At 37.1% G+C, this 7,355-nt stretch overlaps 1 non-coding gene across 1 annotated transcript; it reads left to right on the top strand.

The window, feature by feature from the left end:
* Positions 1 to 7,030: 7,030 nt before the first annotated feature.
* On the top strand, positions 7,031 to 7,137 carry LOC141683118 (small nucleolar RNA R71). The gene has a single exon (XR_012560118.1). It is a non-coding gene; the product is annotated as a small nucleolar RNA R71 (small nucleolar RNA).
* The last annotated feature ends 218 nt before the right edge of the window (positions 7,138 to 7,355 follow it).

Genomic DNA, 7,355 nt, shown 5'->3' with positions numbered 1-7,355 from the left:
GTCATTAGCCAAATAATTAAAAGCTAATCAAAGAGATTAGTGGGGATGATGTCATCAAACCAATGAGGAGAGGATAAAGGAGGGAGGGTGACATCACATGGTGACATAAGCATGACCAAGCAAGTGTGTTGTTGGATGATTGTGAGCCACACAATATATACCATGGTAACAACCTAATTAACAAGCAAAACAAACAAAAAAAATCAAAAGCAACCAAAACAAAAACATTTTCTTCTTCCCCCACTCTTTTCTCTCGGCTTTTCCATGAAAAGCAAAGGAGAAAATTTCAAAAATCAAGCTACACACCTTCATAATTCAAGAGATTTGTTTCTTTAGCTTCCATAATTCATAACTAAGATGAGCCATAAGTTTAAGCTCAAGATTCCATGTTTAACATAGCTAATCAATTCATCAAAGTTCTTGGTGAATAGTGTTTTCAAGAAACTAACTTTGTGTTTTCTTATGTTTTCTTCAAGATCCAAGCTTAGTAAAGATAGTTAGTGGTTATTTAAGGCTTCCTAAGTGATTCTCCACTCTCCAAGGAAGGTATAACCCCTCCAAACCCTAACTTTACTTTGAGTATTAGGTTTGGTTTTGTTTGTTATAGTTCATGAGAGCATGATTCTTGTATGTTTAGAGTTTGGATGGAATTATAATGATTTTGGGTTATAAATCTTGGTTGTTGGTTGATGAACCTTAGGTATAATTAGTAGCTCTTGTTTGAGATTGAATAAGTTGGAAAAATCATGAGGTTATGGACTGAGTTAGTAAGGTTTGGATGAAGTTTGGTGGTATTGGTGGTTATGGGTTGATTTGTGGTTGATTGTGGTTGATTGGAGTAGTTTAAAATTTGGTAATCGCGTAAACATAGCCGTCGTAATGTCCGATTTACTTTAAGACTGTTTTGTTCTTAACAATCAGGACCCGTGAACTCACTGTTAGTTTTTGAACATTGCCATGATTAGATAGTTCATGTTACGAGCTTCGTTTTGATATGTGGTTCGTTTGAATCCGATGTACGGTTTAGGAGAAACGACCGTTTTAAGTAACGGCGTTTCGCGACCGAACCATTACCCCTCGCCTTACTTTGAAACCTTGGTTAAGGACTTTAAATGACTAATTGGGGTATGAAACAGTTATGTTAAGTGGATTAGGCAGTTGGTAAGGTACTCGCGAAAGAATCGCTTTAAAATTCTTAATGGTTAATTTATTAAAAATGGCGTAGCCGAGGGTACTCGAGCGATGTAAGTGAATCGTTAAGCGCAAAAGCAAGCGTTAGAGTCTAATTGGTTAAAGTCTAGATTCTTAAGCGACTTTGGTTTAATTCCAACTTATATGTTGTTTATAGGTTACCAGACTCGTCCCAAGCCATTTATAACCCCCAGTCGCTTAGGCAAGTTTTCTACCTGCTGTACTGTTGTGATGATGTATATATGTATATGCATTATCTTGTGATAGATGCATGTTGGTTAATTAGCAAATTTTGCGATATATTGAAGCATGCTGAGATGGTATATATATGCATGTCTATTTCGTAATCTGGTTATCTATCTGTTGATTTCAATGCTTATAGTTGCATAATACCTATGTTAGAGATAAGCAGTAGTTGCGTATACCCTTAGTATAGGGGACCCAAAGGTGAACATTTTTCTAAACTGGGAGTCGATGTTCCTGAGTATAATATATATATATATATATTGATATAGTTTTCAAAACTATTAATCGAATAAGGTTTATTCGATAACTTTATTTTATTTATTTAATGAATATTATTTTGAATATTTATTCGAGGATTTATGACTCCGTTATTTTATTTAATGAATATTATTTTTGAATATTCATTCGAGGATTTATGACTCCGTTATTTTATTTAATGAATATTATTTTTGAATATTCATTTGAGGACTTATGACTCCGAATATTTACTAAATAATATTCTTTATTTTATTAAAGAATAATATTTCGATAATCAAACTTATTTTCGATGATTCAAATAAAGATAGTACTTTCATATAAGTATATCTTTGGTTATTTATTATTCATTTCAAGTATAAGTTTTAAAACTTTTACTTCAATTATTTTTATAAGGATTATCCTTATTGGAATATTATTTAAAGGATAATATTCAGATATTTTCTAATATATCGGGACTGATTTACTTTATTATCCAAACACTCTTTAAAGTGTTTTCGAGTCTTCAAAATAATTTTTAAAAGTTAGAGCGGATCCCAAAACTCATTTTTATATTTAAGATCTTCCTTTTAAAGGGGATTTAAATACTCGCTCAAAACCTGAGGGATCCGGCTCTGTGGTGTATGTTATATTCGCAACGAGGTTGCTGTTTTGATAAATGAATTGATTACTTACCCAACGTTCGGGAAGTAAGTCCATCTATTTGAGTCGGCATAAGCAACATGGGCTCAGTGGGCGTCCATGAAAGTGTAAGTGGCTCAGTGGGAGTCCATCAAATGCGTAAGTGGCTGAGTGGCAGTCCAGCATAAGGTCCCATTGCGACCAGGGTGATGACCAGTGGGGAATTCGTCCATCTACTAGTAGAAAAAGGTTACTTATTGGTATCTTTTCCTGATCAGCAAGATATCAAGTTTATGCCAAGGTTTTCTCCTTTCCAAATTCATTGGATATTGCAACTCTGCTTATAATTTTCATAACAGAGGTTTTCAAGGAGTGTATGAAATGTATATATATAGGTATATATATATATCGGGACTTAATGAAGTATCTCGTAACTTCATTATTTATAATAATATTCAAAGATTGAATCTATTCAAATCTTGTCTTGTAGTCTCATCTATGTGATGAACTTTTGAAACTAATTATAACTTGAACGGTGGTAGTTCAAGTAGTATTCGGAAAAGATATAAGTATATTGGAGTATCTTGTAACTTCATCTTTTCAACTTATATCTGGTTAATGATTATCTTATGCATGACAAAGATTTTCACAAAAAAACGTTGAGACAAGGTTAGATATAAGAGATCACCTTGCAACGATAGTTTTATACAGTTATAAACTGGAACTCTGTGTATATTATGCATGGAAGAGGATTTCCAAGATTTTGAAAAGTATATATATACATATATACTGAATATTTTGCGACTTGGTCGCGTTAAGATATCAGCTTGGTTCATTTCTTCTTGACCAAGACTTTCATAAGTACTATGAGAATGCTCATATATAGTTAATCATTATACATATTATTTTGGTGGGCTTGTTGCTCATCCTTGCTTTCTTCTTTCATCACATAACAACAGATAGAAAAGATGAACATGACCAAGCTCCCAATTCGCGAGCGGATATGAAACGTTCCGCAGTTTCCTATAGGTGTTGATGTCGCTGTAGCTGAGGTAGGAACTACCAATAGGCTAGGCTTTCAACTTTTGATGTACCAGACTTATGTATCTTTATTAATTGTAATAATGGCAAAGAAATGTAAATCTATTCAGAAACCTTTTTAAGGTGTAATGGCATATAATTTTGGAATAAAATGACTCGTGTTATTTTTGGATATTCATCTCTGAGACTATAACTTGTGGTGTGTGTGTTTATTGTGGGGTCACAGTACAGAGTAGTTGATTGTTTATTAAGATTGGGTGTTATTAAGGGAAATGGAACTCGTGACAACCCACATCCCCGACCCCGGATTTGGGGGTGTTACAAGAGAGATGATCATCGACTTGATTCTCAATACCTTTTATATCCTTGATCTCCAGTTCAAACTCTTGTAGTAAAAGAACCCATCTAATCAATCTAGGCTTCGAGTCCTTCTTCGAGACGAGATAGCGAATAGCAGCGTGATCAGTGAAGACTGTCACCTTCGTCCCAAGAAAATAAGATCTAAACTTCTCAAAACCATTGACAAATGGCCAATAGCTCTTTCTCAGTTGTGGTGTAGTTCAGTTGAGCACCATTGAGGGTCTTACTAGCATAATAGACTACATGAAATATATTGTTCTTCCTTTGCCCAAGAACCACTCCAACTGCATAATCATCATTTCAAAAGGCTCATTCCAATCAGGTGTAGTTATGACAGGTGCCATGATCAAGCTCTTCTTCAAGCTCTCAAAAGCAGCTAGACACTTATCATCAAACTTGAAAGGGGCATCTTTCTCTAATAGATTGCACAATGGTTTAGAGATTTTAGAGGAATCCTTGATGAACTACCGATAGAAACCCGCATGACCAAGAAAACTGCGGATTCCCTTAACAGAAATTGGTGGAAAAAGGTTTTTAATGACCCCCACCTTGGCTTTGTCCACCTCAAGACATTTAATAGAGACCTTGTGTCCAAGAATGGGCCATGTTGCATCATAAAGTGACATTTCTTCCAGTTGAGAACCAGATTGGTCTCAACACACCTTTTAAGAACCGCGCCAAGATTTTGCAAGCACTCGTCAAAAGAATCCCTGAACACAGAAAAATCGTCCATGAACACCTCCACATTCTGACCAATCATGTCAGAGAAGATGGCCATCATGCATCTATGAAATGTGGCAGGTGCACTATATAACCCAAAAGAAACTCTTCTGAAGGCAAAAGTACCAAACGGACAAGTGAAGGTAGTCTTTTCTTGATCTTCTTGAGCAATGCAGATCTGATTATAGCCCGAATAGCCGTCCTGAAGACAATAGTATTCGTGCCCAAGCAACCTGTCAAGCATCTGATCAATGAAAGGAAGTGGAAAGTGATCATTCCTTGTGGCTTTATTCAGCTTTTGATAATCCATGCACACTCTTCACCCCGTGACTGTTCGAGTCGGGATGAGCTCACTCTTTTAATTAGCAACCATTGTGATGCCTCCTTTATTTGGCACACACTGAACTGGGCTCACCCAAAAATTGTCAGATTTAGGAAAAATGATTCCTGCGTCTAGCCACTTAAGAATTTCCTTCTTCACGACCTTCTACATGATAGGATTTAACCTCATTTATTGCTCAACGGTCGGTTTACTTCCTTTCTCTAGCAGAATTTTATGCATGCAATAAGAATGGCTGATTCCCTTAATATCTGCTATAGTCCATCCAATTATTGACTTGAACTCTCTCAAAATTCTCAAGAGCTTTTCCTCATCACTACCTGAAAGGTCAGATGCAATAATAACAGGCAAAGTAGATGCATCACCTAAAAACGCATACCTCAAGTGTTCAGGCAAAGGTTTAAGCTCGAGTGTAGGAGCTTCCTCAATAGATGGCTTGAGACGCCCCTCAACATTCTTGAGTTTTGACAATCCAAGAGATTCAAAAGGCATATCTAGCCTTTGCTTCCAATGAGAAGCATTCAAATACTGCAACTGCTCATCACCTTCATCATCTTCACTATCTGAATCCCCCATCAAGGCTTTCTCTAGAGCATCAAACCTTATCATTTGATCAAGTTCTGAAGTAACCATAGAATCGACCAATTGAACTTTTAAGCACTCCTCTTCATCAGTAGGGAATTTCATCGCATTGAAAATATTAAAGGTCATATCCTACTCCTGTATAGACATAGTGAGCTTACCCTTCTGCACATCAATCAAGGTTCAGATAGTAGCCAAGAATGGTCTTCCCAAGATTATGGGAATCTTTTTATCCTCCTCGAAATAAAGAATTACAAAGTCAGTAGGAAGGATGAGTTTGTCCACCTTGACCAAGACATCTTCCATAATACCTCATGGATATGTACTAGAATGACCGGCCAACTGCAAGGACATATATCTAGGCTTTGAATCATGTAAACCCAACTTCTTGAAGATAGAAAAAGGCATCAGATTAATGCTAGCTCCCAAATCACATAAACACTTGTCGAACGACAAGTTTCCGATGGTGCAAGGAATAGTGAAGCTTTCAGGATCTTTAAGCTTTGGAGGCAACTTCTGTTGCAGCACAACACTGCATTCATCCGTAAGAGCAATAGTCTCTAAGTCATCGAGCTTTACTTTCTGAGAGAGAATACCTTTCATAAACTTCACATAGCTAGGCATCTGTTCAAGAGCTTCAGTGAAAGGCATGTTGATGTAAAGTTTCTTGAAAACGTCCAAGAACTTAGAAAATTTCTTATACAACTTCTACTTGTACAACCTTTTAGGAAAATGAGGTAGAAGATAGACCTGTTTTTCCCCTGTATTACCCTCAGGAGGAGTGTTGATAACAGCTTTCTTCCTTCGTTCCACCTCGGCATCCTTCAACACCTCTTCTTTAGCCACAACTTCATTTTCTGAAACTTGAGATTTTTCAGGGCTTGCAACCTTCCCAGACCTCAATGTAATTGCCTTAACCTTATCTTTTGCTTCCCTCTTGCCTGGAACTTCTGTGTCACTAGGGAGTGTACCAGATTGTCGATTTAACAAAGCATTGACAATCTGCCCAATTTGATTCTCCGAAGTCTTGATTGATCCCACTTGGCTCTTACACATGAGCCTCAACTCCTCCAATTCAGATTTTTCATTAGATTGAATTGTACTTCCATACGATAGTTGTTGAAGTTGGAGTTGTTGTCTTGGTGCATATTGCGGTTGTTGAAAACCCAGAGGTTTGAATTATTTTGCTGCATACTGCTGATTAGGCTGTTGCACTGTATTCTGATTGTTGCTCAAGCTGAAGTTAGGATGATTGCAGTTGCTGGGATGATAAGTGGTTGGGACTGTTTGCCGCGACCTCTAAAAGTTGCTTACAAATTGAGATGATTCACTAGAAATAACACACTGCTTAGTTTCATGCGCACCTGCACAAAGCTCACAAACACTTGTGATCTGATTAAGTCCATAATTAGCCAAAGAATCCACCTTCATCATTAAAGCCTTAAGCTGAGCAGCTATAGCAGTAGCTGTATCCACCTATAGAATTCCTGCTACCTTGCCTTAAGGTAGTCTCTGAGTTGGGTCTGGTATTCATTAGCATCCATCAGTTCAATTAACTCATAAGCTTCATCGTAGCTCTTAGCTCATAAGACTCCACCTGGTGCTGCATCGAGTATGGGTCTAGACTGTGCTCTCAAACCATTATAAAAGTAGTTGATAATCATCTAGTTAGGCATCCCATGACGAGGACACTTCTTAAGCATCTCCTTATAATGCTCCCAAGCTTCACATAAAGACTCTCCCGATTGCTGCGCAAATTAAGTAAGAGCGTTTGTGATTGCAGCTGTCTTTGCCATAGGAAAGAATTTAGTAAGAAACTTCCGAGCAAGGTCTTCCCAAGTAGTGATAGAACCCGCTGGTAGAGAATGCAACCAACACATAGCTTTATCCCTCAAAGAGAATGGGAAAAGTCTTAGCTTAACAGCATCTTCAGAAACATTATTGAATTTGAAAGTGTCACAGATCTTGATGAAATCTCTAATATGCATGTTGGGATCTT

Source organism: Apium graveolens, chromosome 1 (assembly GCF_009905375.1).
Source record: "Apium graveolens cultivar Ventura chromosome 1, ASM990537v1, whole genome shotgun sequence".
NCBI classification, from domain to species: domain Eukaryota; kingdom Viridiplantae; phylum Streptophyta; class Magnoliopsida; order Apiales; family Apiaceae; genus Apium; species Apium graveolens.
The sequence above is the reverse complement of the archived record's forward strand: the minus strand, read 5'-3'. Positions and strand labels throughout refer to the sequence as shown.